We start from the raw sequence: 3,224 nt of genomic DNA on the forward strand, positions 1-3,224 counted from the left end.
GGGAGGGAAGAAGGAAGGAAGAGAGGGAGGAAGGAAGGAAGGGAGGAAAGAAGGAAGAGAAGGAGGGAGGAAGGGAGGAAGAGAAAGAAGGAAGTAGGAAAGGAAGAAAGGGAGGGAGGGAGGAAGGGAAGGAAGGAGGGAGGGAGGAAGGGAGGGAGGAAGGAAGGAAGGAAGGGAAGGAGGGAGGGAAGGAGGAAGAAAGGGAGGAGGAAGGAAAGGAAGGAGGAAGGAAGGAAGCACTTTACAGATATTGTCTCATTTTGGCTCTCACAGCAACCCTGGGAGGCAGGTGCTGTTATTATGTCCATTTTACAGATGAGGAAACTGAGGCAGATGAAGGTTCAGTGACTTTCCCAGGGTTGCACAGCTAGTAAGTGTCTGAGGCCAGATTTGAAGTTGAGTCTTCTGAGACTTGAGTCTTCCTTCCTTGACCCCAGTTCCAAGACTGCATCCACTGTGACCCCCTCTACCAGCACCCCTTCCTCCTTACCAAGCTGTATCTAAGTGTGTGCCTGGGCATGTGTCCAGGTCTGCATTCAGCTGTGTCCTCTCCTAATGAGGCAAAGCCCAAGAGCCCTGATGAGAACAGGAAGTGAGCACACAAACGCATCCCTGGCTGTGCCTCATCTTTCTCTCATAGGGGAATAAAGCTGGACTAATGATGAGAAACAAAACGGCAGCCCAGTTCCTTTGACCTTGAAGGACATGACAGGTTCAGGCCAGGGAAGGTTTGCTTCCCTAGTTCTTTCTCCTTGGACAAGTAATGATCTCAGATGGCTGCAATCGTATCTAGAGGTTTCTTATGATGGATATTTCTTTACTGTGTGGGTTGGACTTCTCACAAATTCTGCTATTCAGCCACCCTGGGTCTTAGGACAAAAAAAGCAGATGCAGATCTTATGATCACGAGAGTCAGGCTGGGAGGGACCTTAGGGGAGATCTCATCCAAACTGAGGGGACAGAAGGGGAAATGATTTGCTCAAAGTCACTCAGAGTCATGATTTGAACCCAGATCTTTTGACTTCGGTCCTCTTTCTACCACACCACCGCCCATCGGATGTTAAAAGCACAGAGGAGACTGAAGCTCAGTCGGGCCATCAGGCAGGGGGTTGGCCAGGATGACCTCAAAGCCCCTTCCAACTCTGAGCCTCTGAGAAAGGATTATTGCCTGTGCAAGAAGGGACAGCCCATCCTAGGATGGAGTCCAGGAGGATCATTTGCTCTTCTAAGATGCTGTTAGGCCAAGGCAAACATGTCCGTAGGAACTGGGGGCCCCCAGATGCCTCTTCTACATTCTTCATCTCAGGGGAGAACAGGTGTGTGCTAGCCTTCTCCTCCTCTCCAGATAGCCAACCTTTGGTCCACCCTGAGTTGGAAGGTCCTCTGGGTTGTAGGCCAGGGTTGGCAACTGGCCCCACCTCCCTGCCGTGCCGGACCTAAACAATGATCCTGAGAGGCCTATGCAGTTCCCTCAATTCATGGTAAAAGGTTACAACTCACACCCAGCCTGCGGGAAACCAGAACCACCCATTCTCTGTATGAACTATCCCTGAACGAGTGGGAGCTCTGGGTCTCAGGAGGCAGGGGGAAGGGAACAAGGAAGAAGAATCCCAGAATCTCCTAGCTGGAAGGACCTCCACCCCAGATCTGGTCAGTAATCCCCCTTCCAATATTTCTGAGAAGTAGCCATCGGCCCTCCACTCTGAGACCTCCAAGGATGGGGCACTTATCACCTCCAGAAGTAATCCATTCTACTCTGGGATACCACTCATGATTGGGAGGGGTTTTTGTTTTGTTTTGTTTTTCCTACCCCAACCTACAATGTGTTTCTTTGCCTTTGCTTTCTGCAAGAAGAAGAGGTGTTTTTTCCCCTTGTTTCCTGAGTGAGTGACTATCCCCAAGGTCAGCCCTCTCTTGCTCCTTCATCTTTGAGCTCATAGGAGCCCTGAAGCTTAAGGTCAGTCTTACAGCTTAGGCAGATGCTTCTGGCATATCTGGGAACCCAGATGCTCCACTCAACAGAGAGGGGCCTAAGGATTTGGGGGTGGGAAGAGAGAAGGATCCTGGAATCACAGAACTAGAGAGTTGGAAGGGTACTCGGCAGCCCTCTGTACTCCAACCCCGATATAAGAGGAATCCCCGCTATAAGACACCTGATAAGTAATTGTCCAGCTTCTGACTGAAGACCTCTGAGGAGGGGAGTGAACTTACTGGTCAATATTACCTGAGAAAGTAACTGCCAGTCACTCCTGAAAGGTGACCAACCCTTGGCACACCTATGGATGTGACTTCAAACTGTCTCGTCCCAGGCGCAGGTCCTGATGCTCTCTTCACATCAGGTAGAGGAGGTGGCCACAGCTCCAGCCCTTGGACCTCTAGGGGACAAAGTAGAAAGAGCCTTGGGTCTGGAGTCAGGAAGACCTGACTTCAAATCCAGTCTCAGACACTTGCTAACTGAGTGACTCGGGGCAAGTCACTTAACTTATGTCCGTTTCAATTTCCTCAAGAGTAAAATGGGGATAAAAATAGTGCCTAAATCAAAGGATTGTTGTAAGAATCAAATAAGATAATATTTGTAAAGTGCTTAATGCTTGTTCCCCTTCCCCCCACCTGTCAGCTTTCTGGGGTTCTAGCCCATTCATCAGGTACAGAAACCAAGGCCTCAGTTTCCCCAAATTTCTATGGCTGCCTCCTTTCTCCCAACCCCACCCAGATGGATACCCACATGAATCTGACACACAGGCCAACACCAACATGCGTGTCCCTCTGGAGCACGTGGGCAGACCTGCTCCATTCCCACAAGACTGAGCATGTGCAGGCCCCCGGGGAGGATTCCAGGAGGCCAAGACAGGAGACTGGTGTTGTTTGTTATCTGTGGGCCCCTACACAAGTCCAACGCCAGCCAGCTCCTGGCCTCTGGTGGCTGGCCCTGCTCGGAATCTCTGAGGCCCCACGCTCCACTGCTCTGCTCCTCCCGGCCCCGGGGATGAGCTGGCAGCCTCACTCCTCAGAGCCTGGTGATTCCAGGCCAATGGGTGACAGAAGAAAGGGCTTGTAGGGCGCAAGAAGCTTGTGTGTGTGTGTGTGTGTGTGTGAGTGTATGGGTAAGTATATGAGTATGTGTGAGTGAGTGTGTGTGTGTATGTATGAGTGTGTGTATGTGTGAATGTGAGTGTATGTGTGAGTGTGTGTATGTATATGTAAGTATACAAGTATGTATGAGT

The 3,224-nt window shown here is 50.7% G+C and overlaps 1 protein-coding gene across 1 annotated transcript in view; it reads left to right on the plus strand.

The window, feature by feature from the left end:
• Nucleotides 1-3,224, plus strand: part of SCNN1D (sodium channel epithelial 1 delta subunit) — an 18,243-nt gene that overhangs the window by 814 nt on the left and 14,205 nt on the right. The gene's annotated exons all lie outside the window — the stretch shown is intronic.

This window comes from Vombatus ursinus, unplaced genomic scaffold, assembly GCF_900497805.2.
Source record: "Vombatus ursinus unplaced genomic scaffold, bare-nosed wombat genome assembly UNPS02010822.1, whole genome shotgun sequence".
In the NCBI taxonomy this organism is placed as follows: Eukaryota; Metazoa; Chordata; class Mammalia; order Diprotodontia; family Vombatidae; genus Vombatus; species Vombatus ursinus.